Source organism: Capra hircus, chromosome 5 (assembly GCF_001704415.2).
Source record: "Capra hircus breed San Clemente chromosome 5, ASM170441v1, whole genome shotgun sequence".
Lineage (NCBI taxonomy): Eukaryota > Metazoa > Chordata > Mammalia > Artiodactyla > Bovidae > Capra > Capra hircus.
Window position 1 is genome coordinate 32,484,624 of NC_030812.1, and position 25,201 is coordinate 32,509,824.

The following is a 25,201-nucleotide window of genomic DNA, read 5'->3' on the forward strand; positions in this document are numbered from 1 at the left end:
AGGTTATATATGTCAAGTGAAGAAAATCTGAAAAATAGCCAGTCACACTACTGTTAAAATTTGATGGCTTTATTTTTTGCATAAGTACAGCAGATTTTTGTAAGATTTATTACTATGTAGATAAGTATGGTATTGGTCCCAAAATGCTTTTTTTTTTTTTAACCAGCCATCCTTCTAACTGAATCAAGAATTTGTTAGATAATAAAATGCAGCAAATTATTCAATTCAATATCAAATATGTACTAAAGATTTATTATGTGCCACCCACTTTCCTCTCTCTGGGATAGGTGGGAAGGGCACAAAAATAAATAAGACATATCTTTGTTTGAAAAAGCTTATAACTAGAGGGTAAAAACACAGTTAAAAGTAATTATAATATAAGGTAGACTGTGATAATATTAACCATTACCAAGCAGTAATTATGTACTTCTATTCCTCATACAGCTCTATGATGGGGGTGCTCGTATTTATCCCATTTTATAGAAGAGGACACTCAAGCTGAGAGATATTAAATACTGTGCCCAAATCACATAGCTAGTAAATGGTAGAATTGGGATTTGAATTCAGCAGTATGGTTTCAGCCAGGTTCTCCATCACGGTAAGAGAGCACTTTAATTATAACATTTCCTTGATTTATAGAAATATATGAACACTCTCAGAATTTTCTTGATATAAACTATAGTATTCCATAGGGTCTCTCCAGTGTTCCTCATTCTCACCTTCTTAAATGAAAAGACCAACAGTGGAAAATTTATTTTTGAGCTTGTAGGTCTATGAAAGCAGTTTTGTCATGACAGCAATGGAAAGGATAAGAAAATCAAATAGTTTAAAATTTGGCCATACTCATGTTCTGGGATTATTTTCTCTGAGATTACAGAGTGAGTGCAGCTCATGAGATAACTCCTTGACAAAATCCAAAAAGTAGCAGGTGCTTTTCAAGGAAGGATTAAATTTGGCTGTATATAAGAGAAAATCCAGATAACAGTGGCTTTTAAAATATAAATGCCTATTTATTTTTGTTGCATAATAACATTAAGGTAGGCCTCTTGGAGTGGTCTGATGTCTCTATGATATTTTCAGGGTCCTTGTTTCTTCTATCCTTTCTCCTAGTCATCATGTGCTTGTAGTCACAGGTGAGCTGCTGGAGCTCCAGCCATCACATTCAGGTTTCAGGCAGATAGAAGAGGAGGGGAAAAGGAGAATAAGGGGCTTATGACAAGTGAGTCACTTCCCTCTAAAGACCTTTTCCAGAGTCTTAATTTTAAATATGGATGTTTATTTGTATGAATGAATGTTCTACTTTTAAAAAGGTTAAAGTGGGGTACTGAGGACAGTCCTTGTGGAGTACCTGGATCTGCAGTAGGAGAACTCTTTATTTTTCAAAAGAATGGGTATATTTGTACTACTGTTCCTAGAACTAAGAACTATGGAAATTTTGGAAAAGAATGATGCTAAATAGTGCAAGTTCTATTTATAAGGGACATAGTTCCAAATGTTCCATGAGGCCAAGATAGAGATTTCCTTGTAAAGGAAATCTGAAGTTGTCACAACAGACCTTTTTTTTTTTTTTCTTTGAATGGTTATGATAATAAAACATGATGTCTCCTGTATAAAAGAGCCTTGGCTAATGCCAGCCATGAAGCATCTAAGCATGAAAGACACATAAATTTATGCTGAAGTCTCTGATTTTAAAAATAAGGCTATTATTTAGCTTTGTTGTAGTCAGTCGTTCAGTCATATCTGACTCTTTGCAACCCCCTGGACTGCAGCACAGCAGGCTTCCTTGTCCTTCACTAACTCCCAGAGTTTGCTCAGATTCATGTCCATTGAGTTGATGATGCCATCCAATCATCTCATCCTCTGTCGCCCCTTTCACCTCATGCCTTCAGTCTTTCCCAGCATCAGGGTCTCTTCCAATGAGTTAGCTCTACGCATCAGGTGGCCAAAGTATTGGAGCTTCAGATTCAGCATCAGCTCTTCGAATGAATATTCAGGGTTGATTTAGCCCAATTAATATACTGTGAAAGTCTAAAATGCTTTGGAGATGTCCATTGATTAAGGGGCTTTGGGCAACCTGTGAGTAATGATTCCATAACTTGCAGGTTTATATTCAACCTGAATATCCAGCAATATTTGACAAAGCCACCAAGTGCTTGCTACAACCTCATCCTCCCCCACACACTTCTCCCCAACACACATACAAAGTTGATAAAACTCAGGCAGGGTCTGTGCTATCACTAATGTATACCTCTGATTTTCTCTCGCTTGACCAACGTCACAGAACATCTCTCTTTCAGGACTCATAAAATTTTAGTCCTTCTCTCTTGCTATAATCAGATTCCTAACCCATGATGCCAACCAGAGTTTTGTGGGATGGTTACTTATTTATTTGTATCAGTTCAGTTCAGTTCAGTTCAGCTGCTCAGTGGTGTCCGACTCTTTGCGACCCCCTGGATTGCAGCACACAAGGCTTCGTTGTCCATCACCAACTCCTGAAGCTTGCTAAAACTAATGTCCACTGACTCAGTGATGCCATCCAAATATCTCATTCTCTGTCTTCCCCTTCTCCACCTGCTTTCAATCTTTCCCAGCATCTGGGTCTTTTCCAATGAGTTAATTCTTTGTATCAGGTGGCCAAAGTATTAGAGCTTCAACTTCAGCAACAGTCCTTCCAATGAATATTCAGGACTGATTTCCAATGAATATTCAGGACTGATTTCAGTCAAACCAGGATTGACTGGTTTGATCTTTAGTCCAAGAGACTCTCAAAAGTCTTCTCCAACAACACAGTTCAAAAGCATCAATTCTTTGGTGTTCACCCTTCTTTATGGTCCAACACTCACACCCATACATTACTACTGGAAAAACAATAGCCTTGACTAGATGGACCTTTGTTGGCAAAGTAATGTCTCTGCTTTTTAATATGCTGTCTAGATTGGTCATAGCTTTTCTTCCAAGGAGCAAGCGGCTTTTAATTTCATGGCTGCACTCACCATCTGCAGTGATTTTGGAGCCCCCCAAAATAAAGTCAGCCACTGTTTCCATGGTTTCCCCATCTATTTGCCATGAAGTGATGGGACCAGATGCCATGATCTTAGTTTTTTGAATGTTGAGTTTTAAGCCAGCTTTTTCACTCTCCTCTTTCACTTTCATTAAGAGGCTCTTTAATTCCTCTTTGCTTTCTGCCATAAGGGTGGGGTCATCTGCATATCTGAGGTTATTGATATTTCTCCTCGCAAATTTGATTCCAGCTTGTGCTTCATCTAGTCCAGCATTTTTCATTATGTACTCTGTGTGTAAGTTAAATTAGCAGGGTGACAATGTACAGCCTTGTACTCCTCTCCCAATTTGGAACCAGTCCATTGTTCCACGTCCAGTTCTAACTCTTGCTTCTTGACCTGCATACAGGTTTCACAGGAAGCAGGTAAGACGGTCTGGTATTTCCATCTCTTTAAGAATTTTCCAGAGTTTGTTTTGATCCACACAGTCAAAGTCTTCAGCATAGTCAATGAAGCAGATATAGATGTTTTTCTGGAATTCTCTTGCTTTTTCTATGATCCAACAAATGTTGGCAATTTGATCTCTGGTTCCTCTACCTTTTCTAAATCCAGCTTGAACACCTGGAATTCTCGGTTCATGTACTATTGAAGCCTAACATGGAGAATTTTGAGCATGTGAGATGAGTGCAATTGTGTGGTAATTTGAATATTCTTTGGCATTCCCTTTCTTTGAGATTGGAATGAAAACTGACCTTTTCCAGTTCTGTGGCCACTGCTGAGTTTTCCGAATTTGCTGGCATATTGAGTGCAGCACTTTCACAGCATCATCTTTCAGGATTTGAAATAGCTCAACTGGAATTCCATTACCTCCACTAGCTTTGTTCGTAGTGATGCTTTCTAAGGCCCACTTGACTTTGCACTCCAAGATGTCTGGTTCTAGGTGAGTGATCACACCATCGTGGTTATCTGGGTCATGAAGATCTTTTTTGTATAGTTCTTCTGTGTATTCTGGCCACCTTTTCTTGATATCTTCTGCTTCTCTTGGGTTCATACTGTTTCTGTCCTTTATTGAGCCCATTGAACATGAAATGTTCCCTTGCTATCTCTAATTTTCTTGAAGAGATCTCTAGTCTTTCCCGTTCTATTATTTTCCTCTATTTCTTGGCACTGACCACTTAGGAAGGCTTTCTGATCTCTCCTTGCTATTCTTTGGAACTCTGCATTCAGATGGGTATATCTTTCCTTTTCTCCTTTTCCTTTCACTTCTCTTCTTTTCTCAGCTATTTGTAAACCCTTCTAAGACAACCATTTTGCCTTTTTGTATTTCTTTTTCTTGGGCAGGGTTTTGATTACCACCTCCTGTACAATGTTATGAACCTCTGTCCATAGTTCTTCAGGCATTCTCTCTGTCAGATCTAATCCCTTGAATCTATTTGTCACTTTCACAGTATAATCATTAGGGATTTGATTTAGGTCACACCTGAATGGTCTAGTGGTTTTCCCTTTCTTCAATTTAAGTCTGAATTTGGCAATAACGAGTTCATGATCTGAGCCACAGTCAGCTCCTGGTCTTGTTTTTGTTGACTGTATAGAGCTTCTCCATCTTTGGCTGCAAAGAATATAATCAATCTGATTTTGGTATTGACCACCTGGTGATGTCCACGTGTAGAGTCATCTCTTGTTCTGTTGGAAGAGGGTGTGTACTGTGACCAGTTGTGTTCTCTTGGCAAAACTCCGTTAGCCTTTGCCCTATGTTTTGTACTCTTAAGTCCAAACTTGCCTGTTATTCCAGGTATCTCTTGACTTCCTACTTATGCATTTCAGTCCCCTATGATGAAAAGGACATCTTTTTTTAAAAAAACATTAGTTCTGGTAGGTCTTGTAGGTCTTCATAGAACAGTTCAAATTCAGCTTTTTTGGCATTAGTGGTTGGGTAGAGACTCGGATTACCGTGATATTGAATGGTTTGCCTTGGAAATGAACGGAGATGATTCTATCATTTTTGAGACTGCACCCTTGCACCCAAGTACTGCATTTCAGACTCTTTTTTTTGGTAACCAGTAGAATAAGGTGAAGGTGATGGGATGGGATTACCTTACATAATCCTGCTCCCATTTCTCTCACTTGTTGGCTTTGAGGGTCACATTGGGAAGGCCCAGGTGGCAAACAGTAGAGGGCAGCCTCTGGCTTGGTCAACATCCATGAAGAGACTGAAACCCTCTGTCCAACAGCCCATGAGGATTGAACCTTGTCAATAACCACGTGAGCATGGGTCTTCTTTAGCCTAACCTCAGCTGATTGCAGTGGTGGGGGACCCCAAATTGAAGAACCCAGCCTAGCCTAGCAGCCTAGCCTCATCCTGACCTGCAGACATAATGAGACAATGTGTGTTCCTAAAGGCTGCTAAGTTTGTGGTGATATTGTTAGATGGCAATAGATAACTAGTATAAAACACATGATAATAATGTCCAGAAAAGAAGAGCAGACAGTGAAATTTTTGCTTTGTCAAACTTCATATTTATAATCCCATCAATAAAATAAATAATAGCAATAAAAAGTAAAATAAAGAGGATGAGATGGTTGGATGGCATCACCAATTCAATGGACATGGACTTGGGCAAACTCTGGGAGATGGTGAGGGACAGGGAAGCCTGGTGTGCTGCAGTCCATGGGGTCATGAAGAGTTGGACACAACTTGGTGACTGAACAACAACAACAAAATACTAAAGATAATTAAATGGACTAAAAATTCAGAAATATATTAGTATTTATGAAAAAGAGCAGATATTGTCCTATGACAGAAATTAATAAATTTGTGGTTTCTGTTTTTAAGCCTTAATATCTGCAAATTTGTCAATGACTTCCTCAAAATAGGTCTCTTTTGCATATTCATATTCAACAGAGGATAAGTGGATTTGTTAACTTATCATTTCCCATGATTGATCCTTACATAGGAATTTGTCTATACCACACAATGATTGGGATGACCAGCAGCACCCAAAGCAAGCTCAGTGACTCTGAACTATATTACAAATTTACTTGGAAACAGTATGTATCATCCTGTCTACTTGTGTCAGGCTGACTGTGTAGCTCAGATTTCTCTGAAGTAACTTCCAAGTAGAATACCGTGCCCAAGCACTTTCAAGTAGAACAGCATATTTCTGGAAACAACCTAAACATCCATCAACAGATGAATGGATAAAGAAGTGTGGTTTACAGTGGACTACTACTCAGCCACAAACAATGGAGTAATGCTGTTTGCAGCAACATGGATGGACCAAGAGATTACCATACTGAATTAAGTCAGAAAGAGAAAGATGAACACCATATAATACCACCTATATGTGGAATCGAAAATATGACACAAAGGAGCTTACCTACAAAACAGGAACAGACTCATAGACATAGAGAACAGACTTGTGGTTGCCAAGGGAGAGAGAGGATGGGGGAACCATGGATTAGGATTTAGGGATTACCAGATGCAAACTAGTATATATAGCATGGGTGAACAGCAAGGTCCTACCGTGTAGCACAGGGAACTGCATGCAATATCCTTTGATAAACCATAATGAAAAAGAATATATATGTGTGTGTGTGTATATATATATATATATATATATATTTGAGGAGGACATGAAACCCACTCCAATATTCTTGCCTGGAGAATCCCCATGCACGGAGGAGCCTGGCGGGCTACAGGCCATGGAGTCTCAAAGAGTTGGACACGACTGAGTGACTAAGCACAGCACAGTACGGCGTGTATGTATATATTACTGAATCACTTTGCTCTATAGCTGAAATTAACACAACATTGTAAATCAACTATACCTTATTTTTTTTTTTAAGTAGAACGCCTTGTTTGTTAAAGAATAAATGATTAAAATGTGCTAATTTCAAGTGTGCATTTTAGATGTTTAGGAAAATAATCATGGTAATTGTCTAGAACTTAGACCAAGGAAAGGTTTTTGTTTTTTTTTTCTCGGAAGAGTATTCCATCATTGATGTTTAGAATTTCTAGTGCACAGTGATAATAAAAAGCAGACTCTTTGAGTCAGTTTTATTATTGCTGGTCTGTGCCTAGGGCATACTTCGCCCCAACCTCAGGGCATGGGGTAAAGTGTGATAAAGGCATTATTATGTGTGGGGTTTCCAGGAAAGGGCTCTCTGATGACTTCATATTTGGGCAGTCCTCTAGGGAAGTGAGAGAATGAGCTGTGCTACTATCTGGAGGAGGATTCTAGCAATCACAACAGTTCTGAGGCCAGAGTGCAGCTGGTATGTTCCAGGAACAGCAAGAAACCGGAGGACTGAAGCAGGAGTGAAGTGGGTGTAAGAGCTGAAGAAGTTAGAGAAGCAGCCAGTCAGGGGGCGGGGAAGGAAGGCACGATTGCCTGAAACATGTAGTACTTGTTTCCATCACAATCTTTTACCTTGTGTGGTGGGCACTTGGGTCTGGATTTCCAACTGGAAAACCCCAGTTGAATCTATTTTTCCCACTTAATAGAACTGTTTCCCAGTATAGAAAATGAGGATAATAAAACCTATCTCGATAGGGCTATTGGGCTTATTAAATGAATTAAGATAATGGTTGTGCAAGTGTAAATCTCTGTGATAAAAACCACTCTTTAATGGTTAAATGCTGAAGAACCAGGGAGGTGGAGGCATTCCAAGCTGAGTGCTCTGGACCCTGTCATCCTCTTCCTTAACTGACCCCATCCATTGATTTCCAGCACCCTCTCCACACCTCCCCTCTTCAAGCAGGAGGCCTTGGTGAACACAGCCCGCCAGGCACGCTTCTCATCAGCACGAAAGGAGGAGTATAACCGCCCACTGTGATAACGTTTAAACCAAGCTAAACAGTATAAGATAACCTTCATTTGCAAATCTGACGAGCAAAATTACAGGGTTCAGCTCTAATACAGGGGGGAAATGAAGCTCGAAATCATTATTTCCACTTCTAAGATTAGCAGCTGGAAAATACAGTACATCTGTAAAATGACAGTGTCAAAAATACCCTAGTTTTGCATGACAACAGCCTCCACACAGAAGAAGAATCGCTTCAGAGAGTAGAAAGGGAGACATAGTTCTCCCAGAGGTCATGTCAGATGGACATTTCTGAGTGCTTGCCACATACCAGATCAGGCTACCATGACATCATTTGCTGAAACGACTGATAAAGGTCTTTGAAAAATAGCTGCTTACCCAAAGGAAAACATGAGCTGTCTTTCCATTCTTTTTCTCTTTCATGGGTCAGAAGAAAGTGTTCTTTGCTTGGAGAAATACTCCTTTATATAAATCAAGTAGGGAAGATGGGGATGGAAGGATTAAATGCAGGAGTAAGAGGTTGTCCCAGGAGAAATTGAACATCTCCCTTACATTTCCACAGGGTATTTATTTCTGCATCATAGTCAGTAATTTACTGGGGTTCTTGGCCCCCAATAGACCTGGGTTTAAAACATTGTATTCCATTGACTTATGGGACCTGGAGCAAGCTACTTAACATTTCTAAGTTTGTGATTTCTTAGTCAGTAAGAGGAGATAATAAGCGTAGTAGGTAGGTCTGTGATGAGGAATAATTAATATATGTAAAGCACAGCACAATGTTCAATAATTTCTGGCTATATCGGTACTGGAGAGAAATTATATAAAAGTCTTATCAGAGCAAAAAAAGAATGGGGGAAAATAATCAACTTTAAAAATCACTGTAGTTTCCTACAGTTTGTTTAACATCCTTCCACTGTAACTTTTAATATATGTGAATTGTTTTTTTAAGGTCATATTCTACTTGCTGCTGGTATTAGAAATACAGTTTTTTTTTTCAAACATTTGCTTATTTATTTTTAAAAATTTCTTTCTTTTGGCTGCAGTGTGCAGCATGCACGATATTAGCTCCCCAACCAGGGATCGAACCCACGCCCCCTGCTGTGGAAGTGTGGAGTCCTAACCGCTGGACCGTGAAGGATTCCCTGCTGTTTTTTAAAAAAGAGACTTTTCAATATACATTATTTCACAATACAGTTGGTTTAAATGTCAATATATGAAGATTCAGCATAATGTGAATTTAAATTTAATGATAGTGTTAATATTTTTAAAGAAAACACTTAAAAATTACCAGTAGAAATACTTATTTTCAGTACAGTACATCTTCTTTATCTGGAGCCATGAGTAAATGAAATATTCATGACATGTAAGTAAAATTTCCAAATTACTAAAACCAAATCTTTAAACATCAAAACTTTGAAAATATTTCCTAAATGTATTTTATGTAATTATATCTATTATTTATTAAATGTAAGCATGCACATGCATAAAAATAACATTTTAGGCAGCCATATTGAACAGTTTTTCTTATTTTTGGTATTTTCTTATTGACTTTGCTTCATTGATCTGAACATCATTACTGCACAATGCTGAAATAGGAATTGCCCTCAGGAGCTCATAAAATAGAAACTCACCAATCTAAATGGCTTTGCACTGAAGAATTCTTCAAAAATTACAATTAAAGTTCCTTTTTAATATTTTAGGGGAAGGAAAATTTTCCCTTGACCCCTGGCTGGGTCTGAAAATTAAAATGACGAAAACCAGTTGACAGGAGAAAAGCATACAAATTAATTTAATATGAGTTTTAAGGGACATATGTGCTTTTGCAAGAAAATGAAGACCTGGAAAAAAGGTTAAGCCTGAGCATTTTTATAGCAGGTTTAATGAAGAGTAGAAAGGGGAAAAGCATGATAGAACAAAAGGTTTAAGCTAGGCTAGCAAAGTGGGGGGAAAATCATCAAGGCCTGTTTGTTTGGATTCCCTCTCCCTTTGGAGATGAGGGCACTTCTGTGTACTAGGTGTCGGGAGGGTATGTCTATCAAGAGGGTCCTACAACCTGCATCGGGGAGAAGAGGGAAAATCAGTGTGACCTTCCTACACCTGTAGCTTATCTATATTAGCTTAAAATATTCAAGTTGCCAAGGTGCCATGTATTGGGGGAACATGTTCTGAACCTTACCAACATGCTTATCTTCTGGCCAAAAGAGGAGGAAAATAGACTTTTTTAAAAAACAAAAGGGAAAATGAGTCGCATAGCAGCCCTCTCTGTTACTCCAGAACAGTCATATCTCCACCTCAGTTTCTACGATCCAGAACTAGAAGATGGTATGTGACTTCCAGGTCACCCCCAGTTCTCAATTTCTGAGCTTCTACTCAGCTATTTAGAGAGGACTTCTTCTATGCTGCGGACTCATTCACAGGGAATGCAGCTGGACCTGACAGAGGATTCTGACTTTCTTTCCAAGGATTCTGACTTTTCTTTGCCTATTAGAATTCTGCCAAGGTAAAAAATTTTAACTAATAATCATAGACCAGCAAATCATTGTTTCCATGGCCATATATCACTACCATCATCAATAAAGTGTCCCTGACTTTTTAATGACAGCAACATAACAGATTATTAATGCATCTTAGTTGAACTGAGTTAGAAAGTGATCTTTCTTTTTAATAAAAAGAGAACATGCATAACAGCATGTCTACTTATATAGAACTTATTATGTATTAAGCATTATTGAGTGCCTTATAGATATTAACTAAAGTGACCCACACAATCTGTGACATAGACAGATGATGTCACTCCTATTTTACAGATGTTTATTTATGATTATCTTATACTGAAATATTTTGTAGTTTGCTCAAGATCACACAAGTTATTTTTTGTTTTTTATTTTTTTATTTTTCTTTTTTTATTAAACTTGTTATTTTGTATTGGAGTAGGGCCAATTAACAATGCTGTGATAGTTTCAGGTGAACAACAAAGGGACTCAGCCATATATATATATATGCATCCTTTCTTCCCCAAACTCCCCTTCCATCTGGGCTACCCATAACATCAAGTAGAGTTCCATTTGTTATACAGTTGGTCCTGTTGGTTATCCATTTTAAATATAAAAAGATTACATAAATTATTAACAGTAGAGAAGAAATTTAAATTAGGCAACATTCATGTTTTTACCACTAATCTACACCAATTCCAATTTTACATATTAAAACTAATATATTTGTATATAAAATATCTGGAAAGTTGTACATGCCAAAAGCACAGAGTAATTCTATTAGAGTGGTGAATTTCCAATATTTTTTCTTACTTATTTTTTGATTAAGTGAATTTTCTAATTTTATACTTTTTTAATTAAAATGTTTTATTGTAGTTCTGGGTAAGGTTAAATAAGCATACTCTAACGTGCGTCGCTATTAAATGTAACTACAGAACCTGGACCTGGAAAGAGTGTGTGGTATAGCTACTTCATGATTCTGTAACATAAAGAGTGGTAGGAGGATCAGGAATGAAGACTAGGATTTGAAAGTGCCACCAAATAGACAGCTTGCTGTTTTAACCCTGATTTCTCCTTGAACTCGAGTAAGGCTGAACTTGGAAGAGCACAAATATAGAGAGCTCTAGAAACCTTCTCGCAAAAGGGGTTCTCATGCTCAGAAAGAGCAGAGGAACTCCTAGGGTTTCTTTTTCACTTTCTTGCTTCCCAGCCTCATAGTAATCCTGCAGCAGTGACAGGGACAGGAACAGGAACCTAAACTCTGAGGAAGAGAGAAGTTTGTCTCCAAGGGAGAGGGGTTTCTCTCCAAAAACCCCTGTCGTTTTCTTCACTGTTTCTCTCCCTCCACCAACCCGCATCTTTCATCTGTGCCAAATTCAGTGCAGTCATGGCAAGTGCATGGGAGAACTGAGTAACTAAAGTCCCAGGTTTCTGGCCTAAGGACTGAGACAGGGGAGCTCAAGGAACTTAAAAGTAGCAGGGAGATTGCAAAAAGAGGAGTTTGGAAACATAAGCCCATAAAAGTTCTTTATGAAATCCTGGACTTACCTCTGAACATGGATCCAATCCTGAACACCACCAAAGACTTTGAGAACTGAACTAAAAGAGAGACTCTGTCCAAATCCCAGACCAGCTGCTACATTTTGCATCCACAGGACACACCTGGACAGTATGGCAAAAGCTTTGAAAGTAAAACTGATGGTGAAACCACAACCAAAAGAACCTTCAGTCTTTTAAAAGTTGAACCATTTGGGTCAGTTGTCCGAAATACAAATATCAACGTGATCTATAGCATTTAGAAAAGACCTAGAGTCTCATAACACAACATTCAAAACATCCAGTATACAGTCAAAATTACCGAGCATATGAAGAACCAGGAAAATCTCAGTTGATGTGGGAAAAAATGATGAGTAGACATCAAAGCCAAGAAGGCCCAGATGTTGAAATTATCTGACAAAGACAAACATATTTTAAAATGCTCCAAGCAATAAAGGCAAATATCCCTGAAATGAAGGAAAATAGAAAAGATCTACAGAGAAAACAGAAAATATATAGAAAAGAATTAAATGGAAATTTTAGGACTGAAAAATAGAATAATCACAAAAGAAAATCTTACTGGACACACTTAATAATGTAACGGAGGCAACAGAAGAAGGAGTCAAAGAGTCAGTGGAATTGAAGATAGATCCATAGAAATTATATATACAACAGTGGAGAAGGCGATGGCACCCCACTCCAGCACTCTTGCCCAGAAAATCCCGTGGACGGAGGAGCCTGGTGGGCTGCAGTCCATGGGGTCGCTAAAAGTGGACACGACTGAGTGACTTCCCTTTCACTTTTCACTTTCATGCTTTGGAGAAGGAAATGGCAACCCACTCCAGTGTTCTTGCCTGGAGAATCCCAGGGACAGGGGAGCCTGGTGGGCTGCCGTCTATGGGGTCGCACAGAGTCGGACACGACTGAAGTGACTTAGCAGCAACAGCAGCAGCATATATGCAAGAGAGATAAAAGAAAAAGAAAAGCGCCTCAGGGACCTTGCTGTCACCAGAGATAATACCAAAAGATCTAACATTTATGTCATCAGAGTCCCAGAAAGAGAACAGTAAGAATACGGTGCAGGAAAAATGTTTGAAAAAATCGTGGTTGAAAACTTTTCAAATCTGGCAAATAACAAACCTAAAAATTCAAAGAGCTCACAGAATTCCAAGTATGCTCAAACATCATAATCAAACTGCTGAAAACTAAAGGCAATGAACAAAGTGTTGAAAGTAGACAGAGAAGAATAATGCTTTACTCATAGAGAAAAAGCAATTTGAATGACTGTGAATTTCTCACCAGAAATCACAGAGGCTGAAAGGAAGCAGCACATTTTAAAAATGCTTTAAAAAAGGGGGAAAAAAAAAGAATTTTATAGGTAGAGTAAATATCCTCCAGAAAATAAAATGAAATAAAGGTATTCTCAGATGCAGAAAAATTAAGAGATTTTATTGCTAGCAAACTGACTCTGATACCAAAAGAAACTGGAACATCGATATTTTAAAAAGAGCAATATAAGTGATAGGTGTCTGAGTAAATAAAATAGACTGAGTTATTTAAAAAGTGTTTGAAGTTTGAAAGCAAAAATTATGAAATTATCTGAATAGTTTGAATATACAATGATATAATATGTAAGAAAGTGCCAACATAAAAGCAGGGGAGATAAAGGGACTTAAAAGATGGATTTCTACATTCCATGAAAAGTGGTACAATACTATTTCTCAATGTGTCAAATGTTAAGTATGCCCTAAAGCAATACTTAAAAACTATGCAAATAGTTTAGAAAGATGGCAATGACGACCCTGTATGCAAGACAGCAAAAAAGACACAGAGGTGCATAGCGGACTTTTGGACTCAGAGGAGAGGGAGAGGGTGGGATGATTTGGGAGAATGGCATTGAAACATGTATACTATCATGTAAGAATCGAATCACCAGTCTATGTCCGACGCAGGATACAGCATGCTTGGGGCTGGTGCACGGGGATGACCCAGAGAGATGTTATGGGGAGGGAGGTGGGAGGGGGGTTCATGTTTGGGAACGCATGTACACCCGTGGTGGATTCATGTCAATATATGGCAAAACCAATACAGTATTGCAAAGTAAAATAAAGTAAAAATAAAAATTAAAAAAAAAAAAGAAGGGAAGCTGTAGTGAAAAAAAAAAAACAATGATGAGGATTAAGGATTAACCCTTTTGTATATAGAATAAGGAATAAACAATTATGTGTTCAAAGATAAAAAAAAAACTATGCAAATAAATGTAGACAAAAAAAGAGTAGACAAGTTAAAATGGAATACTATAAGATATTCAAATAGCTCAAGAGAAAGCAAAAAGGGGAAACAAAGAAACAAAAAAGAAGAAATAAACAGAAAATAAATATTAATATGATATAGCTAAACCCAAACATATCAATATTTACATTAAATATAAAGGCTCTAAATTATAGAGGTTGGCAAACTTTTTCTGTAAAAGGCCAGATAATAAATATTTTCACTTTTGTGGCCAGGGTGTCACAACTGTTCAACTTGCCCATCGTTAGCACAAAAGCAGTCATAAACAAAGCATAAATAAGTGTTTTGGCTGTGTTCCAAGTAAGCCTTATTGATTAAATACCAAAAGCTGGCAGTGAGCTGCATTTGGCCCATGGATGGGCTGTAGGTTGGTGGTTCCTGTCCCAAACACAAATTAATTAAAAGACAGATTGTAAGAATAGATAAATAACCATGGCCAAACTGTATGCTATCTGTGAGAAACTCACTTCAAATATAATGGCTGCTGCTAAGTCACTTCAGTCGTGTCCAACTCTGTGCGACCCCATAAATGGTAGCCCACCAGGCTCCCGTGTCCCTGGGACTCGACAGGCAAGAACACTGGAGTAGGTTGCCATTTCCTTCTCCAATGCATGAAAGTGAAAAGTGAAAGTGAAGTCGCTAAGTCATGTCCGACTCTTAGCGACCCCATGGACCGCAGCCTACCAGGTTCCTCCGTCCACAGGATTTTCCAGGCAAGAGTACTGGAGTGGGGTGCCATCGCCCTCTCCATAATGGCATAAGTAGACAAAAAGTAAAAGGGTGGAAAAATTACACCATTAATCAAAATGGAGCTGAGGTGGCTCTATTACTGTCAAGCAAAGAAATCTCATAGTGAAAAATTTACCAACAATAAATAGGGACACTACATAATGATAAAAGGATCCATTCACCAAGAAGACATAATGCTCTTCGATGTCAATGAAACTTACGATGAAGCTTTAAAATACATGAAGCAAAAACTTGTAGAATTGAAAGCCTAAATACAAAAAAGCATAATTATAGTCACAGATGTAAACATTTCTTAATAAACAATGTAATTATTATAGTAAAATTACCAAGGATATAGAAGAACTGAACATTATCAACTAATTGCATCTAATTGATGTTAATAGAAACATTACGTGACAGAAATATTAAGAACAGCAAATTGAATATAGCAACACATGAAAAGAATAATCTACCACGGCCAAGAAGAATTCCAACAGTTAGAATCGGACAAAAAACAATGGACTTGTTCAAAATTGGGAAAAGAGTACGTCAAGGCTATATATTGTCACCCTGCTTATTTAACTTGTATGCAGAGTACATCATGCGAAACGCTGGGCTTGATGTAGCACAAGCTGAAATCAAGATTGCCAGAAGAAATATCAATAACCTCAGATGTGCCTTTTGGCAGAAACTAAAGAGGTATTAAAGAGCTTCTTGATGAAGGTGAAAGAGGAGAGTGAAAAAGCTGGCTTAAAACTCAACATTCAAAAAACTAAGATCATGGCATCTGTTCCCATCACTTCATGGCAAACAGATGGGGGAAAAAATGGAAGCAGTGACAGACTTTATTTTCTTGGGCTCCAAAATCACTGCACACAATGCATGTAACCATGAAATTCAAAGATGCTTGCTCCTTGGAACAAAAACTATGACAAATCTAGACAGCGTTATTATAAAGCAGAGACATCATGTTGCCAACAAAGGTCCATCTAGTAAAAGCTATGGTTTTTCCAGTAGTCATATGCGGATGTGAGAGTTGGACCCTAAAGAAGGCTGAATGCCAAAGAAATGATGCTTTTGAACGATGGTGTTGGAGAAGACTCTTGAGAGTCCCTAGGACAGAGATCAAATCAGTCAATCTTAAAGCTATTCAATTCTGAATATTCATGAGAAGTATTGACACTGAAGCTGAAGTTCCAATACTTTGGCCACCTGATGCGTACAGCTGACTCATTGGAAAAGACCGTGATGCTGGAAAAGATTGAGAGCAGGAGAAGGGGGTGACAAGGATGATATGCTTGGGTGGTATCATCAACTCAATGGACATGAGTCTGAGCAAACTCTGGGAGACAGTGAAGGACACGCAAGCCTGGTATGCTGTAGTCCATGGGGTCACAGAGTCTGACATGACTGAGTGACAGAACAACACCAACAAGGAAAGTTTATCACAGGAATGCAAAGCTGACTCAATATTAAAGATCAATCCATGCGATCTACTATATCGGCATCCTTTTCAAGTACAGTTCGAACATTCACCAAGGTAGATTATATTCTGAGTGACAAAAGAAACCTTGAGAAATTTTTAAAAAAGGAAATAAAAGTATGTTCTCTGACAATAATATGATAAAGCTAGAAATAAACAGGAGAATAGTAAAAGGAAAATCTCCAAATACTTGGAAATTAAATGATATGCATCTAAATGAGCCACAGGTCAAAAGGAAGTCTTCAGGAAGATTAGCAAAGATTTAAAACTGAACAAAAATAAAACACAACATAACAGAAACTGTGGGATGAAGATAAAGCAGTGTGTGTGTGTGTGTGTGTGTGTGTGTGTGTGTGTGTGTGTGCTAGTCACTCAGGTATGCCTGACTCTTTGCAACCCCATGGACTGTAGCCCCTCAATCCTCTAACCATGGGATTTTCCAGGCAAGAATACTAGAGTGGATTGCCATTTCCTTCTCCCAGGGATCTTCCTGCCCTTGGAATAGAAACTGGATCTCCTTCATTGCAGGCAGCTTCTTTACCAGCTGAGCCATCAGGGAAACCCTACTTAGAGGGAAATTATAGCATTAAATGCTTATATCAAAAAGAAAGATCTTATATCAATAATCTAAGCTTCCTCCTTAAGAAGCTAAAATAAAGCAAAACGAACACAAAGCAAGTTAAAGCTAGAAAATAATGAAGATAAAGGCAGAAATCAATAAAATTTAAACCATGAGAACAATAGAGAAAATCAATGAAACAAAGAGCTGACTCTTTGGAAAGATCTATAAAATTAATAAATGTGTATTAATATTAACCCCCCAAAAGAAAGAGAGAAAACATTATTTACCAATTGTAGGAATAAAAAAAGGTTATCACAATTGTCACCGGATATCTCGTAACTATTAAAGAAATTGAATTCATAGTTTTAAAACTTCTGCAAGAAGTCTCCAGGCCTAGACAACTTCACTGGAGAATTTTACCAAACATTTAAAGAAATAAAACCATTCTATGTAATCTTTTCTAACAAGTAAAAAGGGGCAGAACATTTCTCGAGTCATTTTATGAGGCTAGTCGGACACGACTGAAGAGACTTAGCAGCAGCAGCAGCGTTATACTGACACCAAAATCAGACAAAGACAGTACAGTCAGTTCAGTCGCTCAGTCGTGTCCACCTCTTTGCGACCCCATGAATTGCAGCACGCCAGGCCTCCCTGTCCATCAGCAACTCCCGGAGTTCACTCAAACTCCTGTCCATCGAGTCAGTGATGCCATCCAGCCATCTCATCCTCTGTCATCCCCTTCTCCTCCTGCCCCCAATCCCTCCCAGCATCAGAGTCTTTTCCAATGAGTCGACTCTCTGCATGAGGTGGCCAAAGTATTGGAGTTTCAGCTTTAGCATCAGTCCTTCCAAAGAACACCCAGGGCTGATCTCCTTCAGAATGGACTGGTTGGATCTCCTTGCAGTCCAAGGGACTCTCAAGAGTCTTTTCCAACACCACAGTTCAAAAGCATCAATTCTTTGGCGCTCAGCTTTCTTCACAATCCAACTCTCACATCCACACATGACTACTGGAAAAACTATAGCCTTGACTAGACGGACCTTTGTTGGCAAAGTAATGTCTCAGCTTTTGAATATGCTATCTAGGTTGGTTATAACTTTCCTTCCAAGGAGTAAGTGTCTTTTAATTTCATGGCTGCAGTCACCATCTGCAGTGATTTTAGAGCCCAAAAGAATAAAGTCTGACACTATTTCCACTGTTTCCCCATCTATTTTCCATGGCTTCTCTATACGCAGATGCAAAAAAAAAAAAAAAAAAGCTAATTCTAGATCAACCCCTAACTATATTCTCGCCACACCGCTTGGCCGACCTCCTGGCTTCCAAATTCCTGTCAGACCTTAGCGACTCTCAGCTCCAGCAATTCACCATTACTAAGACACCCCTGCCTCCCACCAGTGAGTGACACGCCTTGTCCAGTGCTTGTCTGGCCTCATCCGCTGTGGCTGTTACCAATCACAACTTTGGCTCTACTCTTCGTCATTGGACTGGCTGTCACGGCCCCCCCAGGACTGGCCACCCACACTCCAACTTTCACTGGCCCTTACTTACCTTATCATCTGTTCACTACTCCTGGGGTGCTATTCCTTTGGAACGGCCTGACCTGGCCATATGTCTCTAGCCTGCCTTGAGGACTTTATCTTGACCCTACTACAAGACCTCTGGCTGGCTACCCCGATTATTGGCTGTGACTCTTTCAGCCAGGCAATTTCTGATCTGCACTTACAGAAAACCTTCCTCCTTTCCACAAAAGCTCAAATTGATTTTTTCTCCTTTATCACTCTCCTCCTAATATCATAGCTAAACATGCTCTTGCCACTATTCCTCCTGGCCGTGATAACACGGGTGGGACAACCTATGCCCTGCCCCCGGGGCTACACCAAACGAGACCACTAAAAAAACTGGGTTCACAGCCTCACTTATGTCCACCAAGACTGTTATGTCTCACCTGCCCAGCCATGCTCCCATAGGGGTAAATGGTATTGGATGGCCAAGAGCCTTGGGACTGCCAAATCAAACTCAGCCTCTAACTGCTATAAAGCTAGAGAAAAACACCTCTGTCTCACCACACAAACCCACTACGAAATGACAGATGGAAAGGGGGCCCAAGATCAGAGACAAAAACAAATCCAACATAAGCTCCAACAGGACTTAATAACGTTGACAACTAAAGCCTCTAATCCACACCATGAGCCCAATAAACTCCTACCCTGAGTTGTACATACAGCAAGGTGAAAAACGCAGAGTCAACTCAACATTCCATCAGTATTAGCTTTTATCGATATCAGGCTCCTTCTTGCAAGAGTCTTATTTTTTGTACATTATCTTCTGGCCCGGAGGCCTGTTGATATTTTATGACCCCTTTTTGATAAAGGTTGGTCAGCCAGAACAATAAGGGAGAACAATATTCGCCCTTAAAGTGTTTCTTCTTAAATTCCTAGCCTGCGTCACCCTCAAAGTACAGAGTTACATTTTTATGGAGCAAAGACTCAGTGGGTTACAGCAAAGAAAGAACTTATTAACTCAAAATCTAATGTTGCTAATGCTAAAGCTGCTGTTTGTTTTTTCTACATCCTGACTATATGCACTCCCAGGAACACAATGGATAAGGGATGTGAGAACTTAGCAGCAAGCATTGGCTCAACTATGTTGCAAGAGTCTGGATAAACCTGCCAAGTAAGCTAGAATGCTAACAGGGGGTTTGAAACACTCTTTTCATGCCCAGGAGGTTTATCAACTAGAGCCCTAAGTTAACTCTTTCCAGAGAAAGGTGGTCAGGGACAGCCCCCTGTTAATGTCGGAAGAGTTGGTGAAAGGCATAAAATAGTAAGAGAGACAGATTCTGGTTTTGGAGTAGATGCTCGAGCAGGTCCGGGGGATCCGTCGAGTCCTGAGGCCTTGCTTATCAGGACTCTTCCTGCATGACCTTGTCATGGGTGGGATCTCCCGTGCTGGCTCCCAGCATCTCCCCCTTTTTTATTTTCTTAAGACAGCCAGATGTAATTCAGTCGTGAGCTTTTGAGGGCTCTGTCAAAGAGTTCTAACAATACAAGGAAGAATAATTATGAAAAGCAGAATTAGAGTGGCCACAGAAGCATAGCTAAAAATAGTAGACAGAATGTTTTTTCCTAAAATAAAGTTAGAGAATGTATGGAAAAAATCACTTGCTACTCCTGCGGCAGCAAAATCTAATTGGGAGTGTTCTATGGGCTCTGTCTTCCCTTGAGACCCTGACCGTTCCTCGCCCAACTGATCCCCCCAAAATAGATAAAGGCCCAAAATCTCACTCAAAATACCACTGAAGTAACCTGGCCAATGGGGCCCTTGACCACCGAGGTACTGTACCTCCCAGCCAATGCCTCTTGTGTCCTGGCCAATGACACTTCATTAACCACAGTGGCCTGTGACGGCTCGAGATGAGACCCCCTATCCCCAAACCCTCCAGTATGCAGAAAGCCCGGGATATTCTTTCTCTGCAATCAAACCACCTTATTATAATGCTTCCTGCCCAACTGGGCTCAGCCTTACACCCCAATCTTCCTTACTCCCTACCTGACCATTCTGACACCCCAGGCAATGGCGGACCAAACCCAGTCAACCCACCACCAGAGGGCACTAGCTGCAGCTCCCCTGCTCCTCAGGGGAAGTTTATTCACGGCCTTAGGCCTGGGGGTGGGAGGATTGGGATCAGCCATGCACTTCTACTATAAGCTGTCTGCAGACCTCAGTCGAGACCTGGACAAGGTGGCAGATTCCCTAATGGCATTACAAACCCAGATAACTTCTCTGGCAGCAGTGGCTCTTCAAAATCAAAGGGCCCTAGACCTGCTAATGGCTGAAAAAGGGGGAACCTGTCAATTCCTAAGGGAAGACTGTTGTTTTTCTTCACTAATGCCTCAGGGATAGTTCAGAACAAGGTTCAAGAGCTGAGAGAGAGCATCAGACTTGGACAGGCCGAGTCAGATGGTTTTGATTTCTTGGGATGGTGAAAGTCGTCTTGGGCAAAATGGCTTCTCCCACTTCTCGGACCCCTTGCAGCCTTGTTCCTCATCCTGTCGATAGGACCTTGTGTTTTTCAGATCATCCTCCAGAGGGTCAGGGAGCTGACCCAGATGGCTACAGGACAGATGTTGATGGTAGCCGCATACTCCAAGCTCCCGTCCAGAGACCCTGAGGCCCCCTAAACGTCACCAGGATCCGGCCATGACCCTTAGCCCCAGCGATGCCCCAGTTCAGCAGGAAGTAGCCAGAAGCAATAATGGCTCCCCTTATCCTATCAAAAGGGTCAAAATGTAAGGCTGGACACTGGGGGCCACAATGGGCCGCCCCTCCTCTCCCTCCTGCTGGCGGGGGAAGTCCCTAATGGAAGGAGCCTCCCAGATCCCGGAGACCAATGACAGCACACTTCACCAGCTAAAGCTGCCCCACCCCAGCCACGTAGAAGGACTTGTCAGCCCGCGACGCCTCAGCCTGGTGACCTATCTGAACCCCCGTCCATCTAGCCTGACCATCCCTCGCAACGAACGTATAAAAACTGCCCCCAACATGGTCCGGGCACGAACTTCCTCAACCTGCCTCGTTCAGGTCCGGGAACCCCACCCGGGAGCACTTTGCCATTAAAAGCCTGTTAGACACTCTTTTGGTGTCCTGGTCGTCTTTACCTTACACATAATACTGTTACAAATTAGGATTTAGTTACAGGACTTTTACACATTCTTAATTTTCTATCCATGCTTGTTTTTCCAAATTCCTTCAATTTTTTATTTTAAATACTATTTTAAGCAAGTGGAAACCTAAAAAAGTAGGACAGACATTTTGAGCCATCACTGGAATTTAAAATAAGTTGGTTTGTTTTTTACATGCACATGGAATTATCTTAATGATATTAAATGGCTTTACTATAAATAAAATTTTAAAGAACTTATATAAAAAGCTTTTAGGTAATTAAGGCCAATTTTTGACACTTTTTCAATCAGAAAGGGTTGGATTGAAGCTGAGAACAGACTAAGAAGCTTGCTAGCTGATCCCCTGTGTTCTTCCTGTGCTGGGGCCCCACCCACAACCAGAAAAGACTTTCTAGCCCACCCCTCACCGTACTGGTGAGAAAACCAAACCTCAGGAGGTAAGCAAGTTCCATGCTGAGTAGTTAAAACTGTGACCTTGGTTTGATTACAATAAAATCTCCAGAGGGCAATTTTTTACTTCAAGTATTTATAAACTGTTAGTTAATATCGGAGAAGGCAATGGCACCGCACTCCAGTACTCTTGCCTGAAAACCCCCATGGCTGGAGGAGTCTGGTAGGCTGCAGTCCATGGGGTCACTAAGAGTCGGATACGACTGAACAACCTCACTTTCACCTTTCACTTTCATGCATTGGAGAAGGAAATGGCAACCCACTCCAGTGTTCTTGCCTGGAGAATCCCAGGGACGGGGGAGCCTGGTGAGCTGCCGTCTATGGGATCGCACAGAGTTGGACATGACTGAAATGACTTAGCAGCAGCAGCAGAGTTAATAATAAAAATATAGAAAGTTGGGCAAAGCAAGATGACAAAGGGAACCTCATCATTTGGAAAGCATCAGAATAAGACACACACGCTGTGTTGCTGCTGTGGCTCTAAAGCCTACCACCTTCAGAAGTCAACCTGCGGCAAATGCGGCTATCCTGCCAAACAAAAGAGAAAGTATAACTGGAGTGGTAAAGCTAAAAGGCGAAATACCACTGGCACTGGTCGAATGCGGCACCTAAAATCTGTATACGGCAGATTCAGGCATGGATTCCATGAAGGAACAACACTTAAACCCAAAAGGGCAGCTGTCGCGGTATCCAGTTCATCTTAAGGATTTCAATGATTAGTCAAGCAATAAATGTTCTGGCTTTAAAAAGCAAAGTAAAATAAAAATATAAAGTTACGAGGAGTATCGTACTAAATTATTCTTTCTAAAGAGAAAATTCTCTCTAAAGAAAGTAACATTCTAAATTTTTTTAATATTAATTCTCTTCTATAACACTGCATTGAAAAATATACTGGAAATACAGGAAAGTGCAAAAGATAAATACACAAGAAATTGTGATGTAAACACTGATGAAAATACCATTAGGTCAAAAAATAGACAACAGTATTGCCAACATTCGGAGGACCCCTCTGTGCCCCCTTCGAATTGCAACCACTTCTATGACCTCCTTTCCCAGAGGTAACCATTATCCTGGCTTGAATAATAGACTCCTTGCTTTGCTTTAGAGTTTCAGCCATCTAATATGCATGCCTAAAATTATGCTTATTACTGATCTTAGAAAAACATTCAGCATTTCCCCATTAGGTAAGATGTTAGTTGTGTGTTTTTACAGATGCCCTTTATCACACTGAGAAAGTTTCCTTAATGTTGAACTTCCTAAAATGATTTCTGTATGTCAACTGATAGGACCATAAGAGTTTTCATCTTTAGACTGTTAACATGGTGAATCATGTTGATAGATCTTCACTGAACCAGCTTTGCATTCCTGACAAGGCTGACTTGGTCATGCATATTATTCGCTTCATGTTTTGCTAGATTTAATTTGCTGAGGCTGGGAGTGGTCTGGTCAGGCATCCCCGAATGGGCCGTCAACCCAGCAAAGAGACGGCCACTCAGCCAAGACGGACATCTCCGAGTTGACTGGTGCCGAGAAATTAGCAGGCCTGGCCTGCGGAGGAGGGGTCTGGGCGCGGCCGCGATTTAAAAGACCTAGACACCCTAGGCATAATAGCCACGGGAGCAACGCCCCCTAGAGCCCGACTGATGGAACTTACCCCATATCCTGCCAGATGGTTGAATGGTCCCGGAGGGGTGACGGGGTGACCTGGTCCGGCGCGAGCCAGAGCTGAGGGGGCTGCGAATCCCACTTGTTGCGGGATGGGCCCTCACCTCGGGCCCCATGTTGGGCGCCAAATGTTAGGTAAAGACGACCAGGACACCAAAAGAGTGTCTAACAGGCTTTTAATGGCAAAGCGCTCCCGGTGGGATTCCAGGACCCGAACGCGGCAGGTCGAGGAAGTCCGCGCCTGGACCGTGTTGGGGGTGGTTTTTATACGTTGGTTGCGAGGGATGGTCAGGCTAGATGGACAGGGGTTCGGATAGGTCGCCAGGCCGAGGCGTCATGGGCTGACAGGTCCTTCTACGTGGCTGGGGTGGGGCAGCTTTAGCTGGTGAAGTGTGCTGTCATTGGTCCCTGGGATCTGGGAGGCTCCTTCCGTTAGGGACCTCCCCCGCCGGCAGGAGGGAGAGGAGGGGCAGCCCATCGTGGTGCCCGGGGTCTGGCCTTACATTATGGAGAAAACATAAAGTTATGGAAGCAGCCTTTACAAAAGTACAGATAATAACCTCAACCCTTTTTTTCCTAGAATTGGAAAAAATGACTTAAAGCTTGAATTTTTATTATGAATACTCATGTATTTAAAAATTTTTAAAGGTCTTACTTTGGGAGAGATATGGAGGTTTTCTAAAATATATAAAATAGTAGCCTATCTGTGTTTTATTATACATGATAAAGTTTTAAATTTGTATGTAGTAAAATGTAGAATTCCCTACTCTGTGATTCCTTTTAATCTTTGCCTAGAAAGTAGTTCCTCATTCATTTCTCATTCATTTAATTACTGTCTTTCATTTATTTAATAAATACTGAACATTTAATATGTTCTAGGTATACATCAGAAAACAAAATGACAATATTTCCTACCGTCTTGGACCTTACTTGTAGAGGAAGTAGACAAGAAAACATAATTAATAAGTATATTATATGATGTGTTAGAAGGTAGTAAGTGCCATGAGGGGAAAAAAAAGTAAAGCAGAGCTATGGAGCTCAATAGTGAGAGGAGGTAGGGGATTGTAATTATAAACAAGGGAGGATCAGAGTAGAATTCATTTAAAAAGGATATTTGAACAAGATACTTAAAGGAAGTGAGTGAATAAGGCATGCAGATATTTGGGGGAAGAATTTTCTAGGGGAAGGGAATAACATAAACAAAATTTCTGAGGTCAGAGATTGCCTGGATTGTTAAAGGAACAGCATAGAGTCCACCATGGCTGGAGCAGAGTGACAAGGTGGGAGATTAACAGGGGTAAGGGGACTCTTGTGAAACTCTAAGAAGTCTGACATTCACTGTGAATAAAATGTGAGCCATTGAAAGGCTCATAATGTAACTTGGGTTTTGACAGGGTCACTCTAGATGTTCTGAAAATGACTGTAGGGAGACAAGAATAGAAGCAGAGTGACCTGTTAAAAGACTATTACAATAATCCTGGCAAGAT

General features: G+C 40.3%; 1 pseudogene; it reads left to right on the forward strand.

Moving 5' to 3' along the window:
• On the forward strand, positions 22,416–22,753 carry LOC102188742 (annotated as a pseudogene).